The following is a 14,789-nucleotide window of genomic DNA, read 5'->3' as shown; positions in this document are numbered from 1 at the left end:
GGTCACCCTACCTCCACTGTCACATACCACTGGGATTATCCTAGAGGTCCTGGAAGATGACCTATGGGGCGTACACCGCTGTGGTCGATCTTGGAGACGACAATGTTCTGACAAACTTGATTTGCTTGTTTTTAGGCAGATATGGTGTGGTGACTGTCAGCAATGGAAATTCATAATGGCTTTATTACACATCCTGTTTAACAGGAAGCCAAGGGAAATTGAGGCCCATAGCATCACTCCCAGCATTTTGAAGCAGGAGCTGGTGGGGCATAACACCCAAGGTGAAAACCCAAGTAAAGAGATCCTCCGGACATACAAAGCAGGACACACCACCAGCTTCTCTCTTGTAGACCTTTTGAATTACATAATTTTTTTTAAATTCAATCCTGGATGAAAATTCGAAAGTCATGCTCATTCAGTAATTTAAATAGTTATGAAAGAGTGTTGACCCCAGAGACACATGACAAAACTATTTATTATTGAAGCCATTGATTGGAATGGACAATACCGCCCATAAGGGGCAATTCCTGATGATGCTGGTGGCGGAGTCGCTTTTGTGTTCAGAGTTTCCGATTTATTGTTGAGGAACAATTAAAGAAAGCACCTCACTTGGATGTGCCTGAAGACTTGGAGCTTGACTACCATTAGTTGCATCTGCAACTAGCTAATGAGACTTGTTTGGAGGTTCTAGAAGGTAGCGCAGCAATTATAATACCCTGGAGACAGACTGGAACAAATACTTCTTTCCTAGAAGAGCCACCCAAAATGATCAAGAACACAGCTTGATTAAGGGTGCACATGGAGCAATTAGGGACAAAGAAGGCTTACATGTGTTAAGCTTTATATCCAAAGGAATGATTTAACCCAATAGGGTGATATATGTTGCACGTATATCACCTGCTCGGCTATTCCAACTTCCATTGCTGACATACATCATGCCATTTCTATCTAATCTATGAGCTGCTTTCATGTTGAAAATTGAGTGTTACATCGTTCTGTGCATCAGACTCTCACTTTTAGATTAGTAAATTTCAAGGAGATAAAAACAGTGGAGGAAGGGTGAGCTCCAACCCCATTGTCACACTAGCGTCACAGAAGCACTGCAAAGTCTTAGTTAAACTGAGTACATATACCAATTAGGTTTCAGTGGTTTATACGCAGTATGCCACCTCAAAGGAATGAATGTCATATGTAATGAATAAGTCGTAGATTCTGTGATAAATGCAATATTTGAAAACACTTTATTAAAACAAGACCATTTCTCAATTTAAAATAAGCCACAGATGAACTCAACAGTTGACTATAGGAAACTAATATTACAAAACAACAAATTCAGCAGCAAAATCGGAAAGAATGGTATTCTCATCAATATTCTGATTTACTTAATTACCATGCAGTGATAAAAGATATGAAAATCACATTCTACTTGAGATAAAAAAAATAACACCCAATGCACTTATGATATAATTCTGCATGCATACCAGAGATCTATTAAAGTTATTAATGCTTTTAGGTGTATGTTATTATGAAATCTATTTAGGAAGCAATAAAACGTGTGAGTAATGTTGGATATTTCAGAATACATGCAAGCAACATTCAAAGTATAAATGACACTTAATTATGACTTTCAAACCGAGTATCAGTGCCTAGTGCGCTACCAGTAAATCAAAATATTAATATTTCCTATATCAATCAGGTGGTCAAAAAGCCTTCTTTAATTTCCCAATCTGGAAAACTGTTTCTTGAACTCATTCTCCTTACACAATATGCCTTTATTCTCTGATACCCTCATCCCTTTACATTTGAAATAAACCAAAGATCTGCTTCTTTAAAATTCTGGAAAGCACTTTAGAAAAGAATGCAGGCCCACACAAACCCTCACCTTCATATTTCACTACTATATTTTCCTATGCTCAGTGTACTTCATTGCTTGATTTAGTGGTACCTATGCACCGTGGCCAAACAGTTATAAAGGTAGGCAAAACACATTGAGGACATTTGGCTTTTTCTGTATCGGCTTTCCCTTTTACTGACACTTTCCCAAACACTTTTTTCTTGTTTGTTATCTCCTTATCGAATAGGATTCTAAAACAATTTCACCCTTGAATACTTTATTGTATAAGATCCTATACTCTGAAAAGTGAAGTATTACAAAAAAGTGGTGAATTCAATGTTCCAGTCATTGTTAATTTATGGAATAGTGCAGGCTTAATAATATTTGCTAAATATGATTCTTATTCTCCTTTGAATATACGATTACAAAAATTCATGTTTTTCTCATTGTATAGGGTAGGCTATGCCACTATGCAAGCATTTCTTACGGTTGTAATCGACAACAAGCCCTTCTATGGCTCTGAATCTGGCCAAAAACTTAGTGATTCTGCATCTCCCCCTCAAATTTATTATAGCCGCAATTCATGAGATTGAAGGTCACCCTACCTCCAGTGTCACATATCACTGGGATAGAGGTCCTGGAAGATTACCCATGGGGCTTGCACCGCTGTGGTCGATCTTGGAGACGACAATGTTCTGACGAGCTTGATTTGCTTGTTTTTAGGCAGATATGGTGTGGTGCCTGTCAACAATGGAAATTCATAATGGCTTTATTACATATCCTATATAACAGGAAGCCAAGGGAAATTGAGGCCCATAGCATCACTCCCAGCATTTTGAAGCAGGAGCTGGTGGGGCATAACACCCAAGGTGAAAACCCTAGTAAAGAGATCCTCCGGACATACAAAGCAGGACTACACCACCAGCTTCTCTCTTGTAGACCTTTTGAATTACATCAATTTTTTTTAATTCAATCCTAGATGATAATTCGAAAGTCATGCTCATTCAGTAATTTAAATAGTTATGAAAAAGTGTTGACCCCAGAGACACATGACAAAACTATTTATTATTGAAGCCATCGATTGGAATGAACAATACCGCCCATAAGGGGCAATTCCTGATGATGTTGGTGGCGGAGTCGCTTTTGTGTTCAGAGTTTCCGATTTATTGTTGAGGAACAATTAAAGAAAGCGCCTCACTTGGATGTGCCTGAAGACTTGGAGCTTGACTACCATCAGTTGCATCTGCAACTAGCTAATGAGACTTGTTTGGAGGTTCTAGAAGGGAGCGCAGCAATTATAATACCCTGGAGACAGACTGGAGCAAATACTTCTTTTCTAGAAGAGCAACCCAAAATGATCAAGAACACAGTTTGATTAAGGTTGCACATGGAGCAATTAGGGACAAAGAAGGCTTAAATGTGTTAAGCTTTATATCCAAAGGAATGATTTAACCCAATAAGGTGATATATGTTGCAGGTATATCACCTGCACGGCTATTTCAACTTCCATTGCTTACATACATCATGCCATTTCTATCTAATCTATGAGCTGCTCTCATGTTGAAAATTGAGTATTACATCGTTCTGTGCATCAGACTCTCGCTTTTCGATTAGTAAAATTCAAGGAGATAAAAACAGTGGAGGAAGGGAGAGCTCCAACCCCATTGTCACACTAACGTCACAGAAGCACTGCAAAGTGTTAGTTAAACTGAGTACATATACCAATTAGGTTTCAGTGGTTTATACACAGTATGCCACCTCAAAGGAATGAATGTCATATGTAATGAATAAGTCGTAGATTATGTGATAAATGCAATATTTGAAAACACTTTATTAAAACAAGACCATTTCTCAATTTAAAATAAGTCACAGATGAACTCAACAGTTGACTATAGGACACTATTATGACAAAAGAACTAATTCAGCAGCAAAATCGGAAAGAATGGTATTCTCATCAATATTCTGATTTACTTAATTATCATGCAGTGATAAAAGATATGAAAATCACATTCTACTTGAGATAAAAAAAATAACACCCAATGCACTTATGATATAATTCTGCATACATACCAGAGATCTATTAAAGTTATTAATACTTTTAGGTGTATGTTAATATGAAATCTATTTAGGAAGCAATAAAACGTGTGAGTAATGTTGGATATTTCAGAATACATGCAAGCAACATTCAAAGTATAAATGACACTTAATGATGACTTTCAAACCAAGTATCAGTGCCTAGTGTGCTCCCAGTAGATCTAAATATTAATATTTCCCACATCAATCAGGTGGTCAAAAAGCCTTCTTTAATTTCCCAATCTGGAAAACTGTTTCTTGAACGCATTCTCCTTACACAATATGCCTTTATTCACTGATACCCTCATACCTTTACATTTAAAATAAACCAGAGATCTGCTTCTTTAAAGTTCTGGAAGGCACTTTAGAAAAGAATGCAGGCACACACAAACCTTCACCTTCATATTTCACTGCTATATTTTCCTATGCTCAGTGTACTTCATTGCTTGATTTAGTGGTATCTATGCACCGTGGCGAAACAGTTATAAAGGTAGGCAAAACACATTGAGGACATTTGGCTTTTTTCTCTATCGGCTTTCCCTTTTACTGATGCTTTCCCAAACACTTTTTTATTCTCCGTTATCTCCTTATCGAATAGGATTCTAAAACAATTTCACCCTTGATTACTTTATTGTAGAAGATCCTATACTCTGAAAAGTGAAGTATTACAAAAATGTGGTGAATTCAATGTTCCGCTCATTGTTAATTTATGGAATAGTGCAAGCTTAATAATATTTGCTAAGTATGATTCTTATTCTTCTTGGAATATACAATTACAAAAATACATGTTTTTCTCATTGTATATGGCAGGCTATGCCACTATGCAAGCATTTCTTACGGTTCTAATCGACAACAAGCCCTTCTATGGCTCTGAATCTGGCCAAAAACTTAGTGATTCTGCATCTCCCCCTCAAATTTATTATAGCTGCAATTCATGAGATTGAAGGTCACCCTACCTCCACTGTCACATATCACTGGGATTATCCTAGAGGTCCTGGAAGATGACCCATGGGGCGTATACCGCTGTGGTCGATCTTGGAGACGACAATGTTCTGACAAACTTGATTTGCTTGTTTTTAGGCAGATATGGTGTGGTGACTGTCAGCAATGGAAATTCATAATGACTTTATTACACATCCTGTTTAACAGGAAGCCAAGGGAAATTGAGGCCCAAAGCATCACTCCCAGCATTTTGAAGCAGGAGCTGGTGGGGCATAACACCCAAGGTGAAAACCCAAGTAAAGAGATCCTCCGGACATACAAAGCAGGACACACCACCAGCTTCTCTCTTGTAGACCTTTTGAATTACATAATTTTTTAAAAATTCAATCCTGGATGAAAATTCGAAAGTCATGCTCATTCAGTAATTTAAATAGTTATGAAAGAGTGTTGACCCCAGAGACACATGACAAACTATTTATTATTGAAGCCATTGATTGGAATGGACAATACCGCCCATCAGGGGCAATTCCTGATGATGCTGGTGGCGGAGTCGCTTTTGTGTTCAGAGTTTCCGATTTATTGTTGAGGAACAATTAAAGAAAGCACCTCACTTGGATGTGCCTGAAGACTTGGAGCTTGACTACCATTAGTTGCATCTGCAACTAGCTAATGAGACTTGTTTGGAGGTTCTAGAAGGGAGCGCAGCAATTATAATACCCTGGAGACAGACTGGAACAAATACTTCTTTCCTAGAAGAGCCACCCAAAATGATCAAGAACACAGCTTGATTAAGGGTGCACATGGAGCAATTAGGGACAAAGAAGGCTTAAATGTGTTAAGCTTTATATCCAAAGGAATGATTTAACCCAATAGGGTGATATATGTTGCACGTATATCACCTGCTCGGCTATTCCAACTTCCATTTCTGACATACATCATGCCATTTCTATCTAATCTATGAGCTGCTTTCATGTTGAAAATTGAGTGTTACATCGTTCTGTGCATCAGACTCTCACTTTTAGATTAGTAAATTTCAAGGAGATAAAAACAGTGGAGGAAGGGTGAGCTCCAACCCCCTTGTCACACTTGCGTCACAGAAGCCCTGCAAAGTCTTACTTAAACTGAGTACATATACCAATTAGGTTTCAGTGGTTTATACGCAGTATGCCACCTCAAAGGAATGAATGTCATATGTAATGAATAAGTCGTAGATTCTGTGATAAATGCAATATTTGAAAACACTTTATTAAAACAAGACAATTTCTCAATTTAAAATAAGCCACAGATGAACTCAACAGTTGACTATAGGACACTAATATGACAAAAGAACTAATTCAGCAGCAAAATCGGAAAGAATGGTATTCTCATCAATATTCTGATTTACTTAATTACCATGCAGTGATAAAAGATATGAAAATCACATTCTACTTGAGATAAAAAAAATAACACCCAATGCACTTATGATATAATTCTGCATGCATACCAGAGATCTATTAAAGTTATTAATGCTTTTAGGTGTATGTTATTATGAAATCTATTTAGGAAGCAATAAAACGTGTGAGTAATGTTGGATATTTCAGAATACATGCAAGCAACATTCAAAGTATAAATGACACTTAATTATGACTTTCAAACCGAGTATCAGTGCCTAGTGCGCTACCAGTAGATCAAAATATTAATATTTCCCATATCAATCAGGCGGTCAAAAAGCCATCTTTAATTTCCCAATCTGGATAACTGTTTCTTGAACGCATTCTCCTTACACAATATGCCTTTATTCACTGATACCCTCATCCCTTTACATTTGAAATAAACCAAAGATCTGCTTCTTTAAAATTCTGGAACGCACTTTAGAAAAGAATGCAGGCCCACACAAACCCTCACCTTCATATTTCACTACTATATTTTCCTATGCTCAGTTTACTTCATTGCTTGATTTAGTGGTATCTATGCACCGTGGCCAAACAGTTATAAAGGTAGGCAAAACACATTGAGGACATTTGGCTATTTTCTGTATCGGCTTTTCCTTTTACTGACACTTTCCCCAAATACTTTTTTCTTGTTTGTTATCTCCTTATCGAATAGGATTCTAAAACAATTTCACCCTTGATTACTTTATTGTATAAGATCCTATACTCTGAAAAGTGAAGTATTACAAAAAAGTGGTGAATTCAATGTTCCAGTCATTGTTAATTTATGGAATAGTGCAGGCTTAATAATATTTGCTAAATATGATTCTTATTCTCCTTTGAATATACAATTACAAAAATTCATGTTTTTCTCATTGTATATGGTAGGCTATGCCACTATGCAAGCATTTCTTACGGTTGTAATCGACAACAAGCCCTTCTATGGCTCAGAATCTGGCCAAAAACTTAGTGATTCTGCATCTCCCCCTCAAATTTATTATAGCCGCAATTCATGAGATTGAAGGTCACCCTACCTCCACTGTCACATATCACTGGGATTATCCTAGAGGTCCTGGAAGATGACCCATGGGGCGTGCACCGCTGTGGTCAATCTTGGAGACGACAATGTTCTGACGAGCTTGATTTGCTTGTTTTTAGGCAGATATGGTGTGGTGACTGTCAGCAATGGAAATTCATAATGGCTTTATTACATATCCTGTTTAACAGGAAGCCAAGGGAAATTGAGGCCCAAAGCATCACTCTCAGCATTTTGAAGCAGGAGCTGGTGGGGCATAACACGCAAGGTGAAAACTCAAGTAAAGAGATCCTCCGGACATACAAAGCAGGACTACACCACCAGCTTCTCTCTTGTAGACCTCTTGAATCACATCAATTTTTTTTTATTCAATCCTGGATGAAAATTCGAAAGTCATGCTCATTCAGTAATTTAAATAGTTGTGAAAGAGTGTTGACCCCAGAGACACATGACAAAACTATTTGTTATTGAAGCCATCGATTGGAATGCACAATACCGCCCATAAGGGGCAATTCCTGATGATGCTGGTGGCGGAGTCGCTTTTGTGTTCAGAGTTTCCGATTTATTGTTGAGGAACAATTAAAGAAAGCGCCTCACTTGGATGTGCCTGAAGACTTGGAGCTTGACTACCATCAGTTGCATCTGCAACTAGCTAATGAGACTTGTTTGGAGGTTCTAGAAGGAAGCGCAGCAATTATAATACCCTGGAGACAGACTGGAGCAAATACTTCTTTTCTAGAAGAGCCACCCAAAATGATCAAGAACACAGCTTGATTAAGGGTGCACATGGAGCAATTAGGGACAAAGAAGGCTTAAATGTGTTAAGCTTTATATCCAAAGGAATGATTTAACCCAATAGGGTGATATATGTTGCAGGTATATCACCTGCTCGGCTATTTCAACTTCCATTGCTGACATACATCATGCCATTTCTATCTAATCTATGAGCTGCTCTCCTGTTGAAAATTGAGTATTACATCGTTCTGTGCATCAGACTCTCACTTTTAGATTAGTAAAATTCAAGGAGATAAAAACAGTGGAGGAAGGGAGAGCTCCAACCTCATTGTCACACTAACGTCACAGAAGCACTGGAAAGTCTTAGTTAAACTGAGTACATATACCAATTAGGTTTCAGTGGTTTATACACAGTATGCCACCTCAAAGGAATGAATGTCATATATAATGAATAAGTCGTAGATTCTGTGTTAAATGCAATATTTGGAAACACTTTATTAAAACAAGACCATTTCTCAATTTAAAATAAGCCACAGATGAACTCAACAGTTGACTATAGGACACTAATATGACAAAAGAACTAATTCAGCAGCAAAATCGGAAAGAATGGTATTGTCATCAATATTCTGATTTACTTAATTACCATGCAGTGATAAAAGATATGAAAATCACATTCTACTTGAGATAACAAAAATAACACCCAATGCACTTATGATATAATTCTGCATGCATACCAGAGATCTATTAAAGTTATTAATGCTTTTAGGTGTATGTTATTATGAAATCTATTTAGGAAGCAATAAAACGTGTGAGTAATGTTGGATATTTCAGAATACATGCAAGCAACATTCAAAGTATAAATGACACTTAATTATGACTTTCAAACCAAGTATCAGTGCCTAGTGCGCTACCAGTAAATCAAAATATTAATATTTCCTATATCAATCAGGTGGTCAAAAAGCCTTCTTTAATTTCCCAATCTGGAAAACTGTTTCTTGAACTCATTCTCCTTACACAATATGCCTTTATTCTCTGATACCCTCATCCCTTTACATTTGAAATAAACCAAAGATCTGCTTCTTTAAAATTCTGGAAAGCACTTTAGAAAAGAATGCAGGCCCACACAAACCCTCACCTTCATATTTCACTACTATATTTTCCTATGCTCAGTGTACTTCATTGCTTGATTTAGTGGTACCTATGCACCGTGGCCAAACAGTTATAAAGGTAGGCAAAACACATTGAGGACATTTGGCTTTTTCTGTATCGGCTTTCCCTTTTACTGACACTTTCCCAAACACTTTTTTCTTGTTTGTTATCTCCTTATCGAATAGGATTCTAAAACAATTTCACCCTTGAATACTTTATTGTATAAGATCCTATACTCTGAAAAGTGAAGTATTACAAAAAAGTGGTGAATTCAATGTTCCAGTCATTGTTAATTTATGGAATAGTGCAGGCTTAATAATATTTGCTAAATATGATTCTTATTCTCCTTTGAATATACGATTACAAAAATTCATGTTTTTCTCATTGTATAGGGTAGGCTATGCCACTATGCAAGCATTTCTTACGGTTGTAATCGACAACAAGCCCTTCTATGGCTCTGAATCTGGCCAAAAACTTAGTGATTCTGCATCTCCCCCTCAAATTTATTATAGCCGCAATTCATGAGATTGAAGGTCACCCTACCTCCAGTGTCACATATCACTGGGATAGAGGTCCTGGAAGATTACCCATGGGGCTTGCACCGCTGTGGTCGATCTTGGAGACGACAATGTTCTGACGAGCTTGATTTGCTTGTTTTTAGGCAGATATGGTGTGGTGCCTGTCAACAATGGAAATTCATAATGGCTTTATTACATATCCTATATAACAGGAAGCCAAGGGAAATTGAGGCCCATAGCATCACTCCCAGCATTTTGAAGCAGGAGCTGGTGGGGCATAACACCCAAGGTGAAAACCCTAGTAAAGAGATCCTCCGGACATACAAAGCAGGACTACACCACCAGCTTCTCTCTTGTAGACCTTTTGAATTACATCAATTTTTTTTAATTCAATCCTAGATGATAATTCGAAAGTCATGCTCATTCAGTAATTTAAATAGTTATGAAAAAGTGTTGACCCCAGAGACACATGACAAAACTATTTATTATTGAAGCCATCGATTGGAATGAACAATACCGCCCATAAGGGGCAATTCCTGATGATGTTGGTGGCGGAGTCGCTTTTGTGTTCAGAGTTTCCGATTTATTGTTGAGGAACAATTAAAGAAAGCGCCTCACTTGGATGTGCCTGAAGACTTGGAGCTTGACTACCATCAGTTGCATCTGCAACTAGCTAATGAGACTTGTTTGGAGGTTCTAGAAGGGAGCGCAGCAATTATAATACCCTGGAGACAGACTGGAGCAAATACTTCTTTTCTAGAAGAGCAACCCAAAATGATCAAGAACACAGTTTGATTAAGGTTGCACATGGAGCAATTAGGGACAAAGAAGGCTTAAATGTGTTAAGCTTTATATCCAAAGGAATGATTTAACCCAATAAGGTGATATATGTTGCAGGTATATCACCTGCACGGCTATTTCAACTTCCATTGCTTACATACATCATGCCATTTCTATCTAATCTATGAGCTGCTCTCATGTTGAAAATTGAGTATTACATCGTTCTGTGCATCAGACTCTCGCTTTTCGATTAGTAAAATTCAAGGAGATAAAAACAGTGGAGGAAGGGAGAGCTCCAACCCCATTGTCACACTAACGTCACAGAAGCACTGCAAAGTGTTAGTTAAACTGAGTACATATACCAATTAGGTTTCAGTGGTTTATACACAGTATGCCACCTCAAAGGAATGAATGTCATATGTAATGAATAAGTCGTAGATTATGTGATAAATGCAATATTTGAAAACACTTTATTAAAACAAGACCATTTCTCAATTTAAAATAAGTCACAGATGAACTCAACAGTTGACTATAGGACACTATTATGACAAAAGAACTAATTCAGCAGCAAAATCGGAAAGAATGATATTCTCATCAATATTCTGATTTACTTAATTATCATGCAGTGATAAAAGATATGAAAATCACATTCTACTTGAGATAAAAAAAATAACACCCAATGCACTTATGATATAATTCTGCATACATACCAGAGATCTATTAAAGTTATTAATACTTTTAGGTGTATGTTAATATGAAATCTATTTAGGAAGCAATAAAACGTGTGAGTAATGTTGGATATTTCAGAATACATGCAAGCAACATTCAAAGTATAAATGACACTTAATGATGACTTTCAAACCAAGTATCAGTGCCTAGTGTGCTCCCAGTAGATCTAAATATTAATATTTCCCACATCAATCAGGTGGTCAAAAAGCCTTCTTTAATTTCCCAATCTGGAAAACTGTTTCTTGAACGCATTCTCCTTACACAATATGCCTTTATTCACTGATACCCTCATACCTTTACATTTAAAATAAACCAGAGATCTGCTTCTTTAAAGTTCTGGAAGGCACTTTAGAAAAGAATGCAGGCACACACAAACCTTCACCTTCATATTTCACTGCTATATTTTCCTATGCTCAGTGTACTTCATTGCTTGATTTAGTGGTATCTATGCACCGTGGCGAAACAGTTATAAAGGTAGGCAAAACACATTGAGGACATTTGGCTTTTTTCTCTATCGGCTTTCCCTTTTACTGATGCTTTCCCAAACACTTTTTTATTCTCCGTTATCTCCTTATCGAATAGGATTCTAAAACAATTTCACCCTTGATTACTTTATTGTAGAAGATCCTATACTCTGAAAAGTGAAGTATTACAAAAATGTGGTGAATTCAATGTTCCGCTCATTGTTAATTTATGGAATAGTGCAAGCTTAATAATATTTGCTAAGTATGATTCTTATTCTTCTTGGAATATACAATTACAAAAATACATGTTTTTCTCATTGTATATGGCAGGCTATGCCACTATGCAAGCATTTCTTACGGTTCTAATCGACAACAAGCCCTTCTATGGCTCTGAATCTGGCCAAAAACTTAGTGATTCTGCATCTCCCCCTCAAATTTATTATAGCTGCAATTCATGAGATTGAAGGTCACCCTACCTCCACTGTCACATATCACTGGGATTATCCTAGAGGTCCTGGAAGATGACCCATGGGGCGTATACCGCTGTGGTCGATCTTGGAGACGACAATGTTCTGACAAACTTGATTTGCTTGTTTTTAGGCAGATATGGTGTGGTGACTGTCAGCAATGGAAATTCATAATGACTTTATTACACATCCTGTTTAACAGGAAGCCAAGGGAAATTGAGGCCCAAAGCATCACTCCCAGCATTTTGAAGCAGGAGCTGGTGGGGCATAACACCCAAGGTGAAAACCCAAGTAAAGAGATCCTCCGGACATACAAAGCAGGACACACCACCAGCTTCTCTCTTGTAGACCTTTTGAATTACATAATTTTTTAAAAATTCAATCCTGGATGAAAATTCGAAAGTCATGCTCATTCAGTAATTTAAATAGTTATGAAAGAGTGTTGACCCCAGAGACACATGACAAAACTATTTATTATTGAAGCCATTGATTGGAATGGACAATACCGCCCATCAGGGGCAATTCCTGATGATGCTGGTGGCGGAGTCGCTTTTGTGTTCAGAGTTTCCGATTTATTGTTGAGGAACAATTAAAGAAAGCACCTCACTTGGATGTGCCTGAAGACTTGGAGCTTGACTACCATTAGTTGCATCTGCAACTAGCTAATGAGACTTGTTTGGAGGTTCTAGAAGGGAGCGCAGCAATTATAATACCCTGGAGACAGACTGGAACAAATACTTCTTTCCTAGAAGAGCCACCCAAAATGATCAAGAACACAGCTTGATTAAGGGTGCACATGGAGCAATTAGGGACAAAGAAGGCTTAAATGTGTTAAGCTTTATATCCAAAGGAATGATTTAACCCAATAGGGTGATATATGTTGCACGTATATCACCTGCTCGGCTATTCCAACTTCCATTTCTGACATACATCATGCCATTTCTATCTAATCTATGAGCTGCTTTCATGTTGAAAATTGAGTGTTACATCGTTCTGTGCATCAGACTCTCACTTTTAGATTAGTAAATTTCAAGGAGATAAAAACAGTGGAGGAAGGGTGAGCTCCAACCCCCTTGTCACACTTGCGTCACAGAAGCCCTGCAAAGTCTTACTTAAACTGAGTACATATACCAATTAGGTTTCAGTGGTTTATACGCAGTATGCCACCTCAAAGGAATGAATGTCATATGTAATGAATAAGTCGTAGATTCTGTGATAAATGCAATATTTGAAAACACTTTATTAAAACAAGACAATTTCTCAATTTAAAATAAGCCACAGATGAACTCAACAGTTGACTATAGGACACTAATATGACAAAAGAACTAATTCAGCAGCAAAATCGGAAAGAATGGTATTCTCATCAATATTCTGATTTACTTAATTACCATGCAGTGATAAAAGATATGAAAATCACATTCTACTTGAGATAAAAAAAATAACACCCAATGCACTTATGATATAATTCTGCATGCATACCAGAGATCTATTAAAGTTATTAATGCTTTTAGGTGTATGTTATTATGAAATCTATTTAGGAAGCAATAAAACGTGTGAGTAATGTTGGATATTTCAGAATACATGCAAGCAACATTCAAAGTATAAATGACACTTAATTATGACTTTCAAACCGAGTATCAGTGCCTAGTGCGCTACCAGTAGATCAAAATATTAATATTTCCCATATCAATCAGGCGGTCAAAAAGCCATCTTTAATTTCCCAATCTGGATAACTGTTTCTTGAACGCATTCTCCTTACACAATATGCCTTTATTCACTGATACCCTCATCCCTTTACATTTGAAATAAACCAAAGATCTGCTTCTTTAAAATTCTGGAACGCACTTTAGAAAAGAATGCAGGCCCACACAAACCCTCACCTTCATATTTCACTACTATATTTTCCTATGCTCAGTTTACTTCATTGCTTGATTTAGTGGTATCTATGCACCGTGGCCAAACAGTTATAAAGGTAGGCAAAACACATTGAGGACATTTGGCTATTTTCTGTATCGGCTTTTCCTTTTACTGACACTTTCCCCAAATACTTTTTTCTTGTTTGTTATCTCCTTATCGAATAGGATTCTAAAACAATTTCACCCTTGATTACTTTATTGTATAAGATCCTATACTCTGAAAAGTGAAGTATTACAAAAAAGTGGTGAATTCAATGTTCCAGTCATTGTTAATTTATGGAATAGTGCAGGCTTAATAATATTTGCTAAATATGATTCTTATTCTCCTTTGAATATACAATTACAAAAATTCATGTTTTTCTCATTGTATATGGTAGGCTATGCCACTATGCAAGCATTTCTTACGGTTGTAATCGACAACAAGCCCTTCTATGGCTCAGAATCTGGCCAAAAACTTAGTGATTCTGCATCTCCCCCTCAAATTTATTATAGCCGCAATTCATGAGATTGAAGGTCACCCTACCTCCACTGTCACATATCACTGGGATTATCCTAGAGGTCCTGGAAGATGACCCATGGGGCGTGCACCGCTGTGGTCAATCTTGGAGACGACAATGTTCTGACGAGCTTGATTTGCTTGTTTTTAGGCAGATATGGTGTGGTGACTGTCAGCAATGGAAATTCATAATGGCTTTATTACATATCCTGTTTAACAGGAAGCCAAGGGAAATTGAGGC

This window comes from Triturus cristatus, chromosome 2_1 (genome assembly GCF_964204655.1).
Source record: "Triturus cristatus chromosome 2_1, aTriCri1.1, whole genome shotgun sequence".
In the NCBI taxonomy this organism is placed as follows: Eukaryota; Metazoa; Chordata; class Amphibia; order Caudata; family Salamandridae; genus Triturus; species Triturus cristatus.
The sequence above is the reverse complement of the archived record's forward strand: the minus strand, read 5'-3'. Positions refer to the sequence as shown.